Here is a 302-nt window from a genome sequence, read left to right as displayed (position 1 = left end):
AGGAAAGGAAGACCAAGAGTCACTTCTGCTGCTGAGAATAAATTCATCTGAGTCACCAGCCACATAAATCACAAGTCAACAGAACCTCAGATTAGAGACCAGATGAATACCACACAGAGTTGTAGCAGCAGACAAAGAACAAGTGTTAAGAGGAGACTGTGCAAATTAGGCCTTCATTGTCAAAAAGCAACTAGGAAACCACTGCTAAGGAGAGGCAAAAAAGCAGAAGACATTTGTTTGGGCCAAGAAACACAAGAAATGGACGTTAGACCAGTGGAAATCTGGGCTTTGGTCTGATGAGT

At 42.7% G+C, this 302-nt stretch overlaps 1 protein-coding gene across 1 annotated transcript in view; it reads right to left on the bottom strand.

Annotated features, from left to right (window-relative positions):
- Window positions 1-302, bottom strand: part of lcp1 (lymphocyte cytosolic protein 1 (L-plastin)) — a 41608-nt gene that overhangs the window by 13156 nt on the left and 28150 nt on the right. The gene's annotated exons all lie outside the window — the stretch shown is intronic.

Source organism: Etheostoma spectabile, unplaced genomic scaffold, assembly GCF_008692095.1.
Source record: "Etheostoma spectabile isolate EspeVRDwgs_2016 unplaced genomic scaffold, UIUC_Espe_1.0 scaffold333, whole genome shotgun sequence".
NCBI lineage: Eukaryota > Metazoa > Chordata > Actinopteri > Perciformes > Percidae > Etheostoma > Etheostoma spectabile.
Note: the sequence above shows the minus strand (reverse complement) of the source record. Positions and strands in the feature narration are given on the sequence as shown.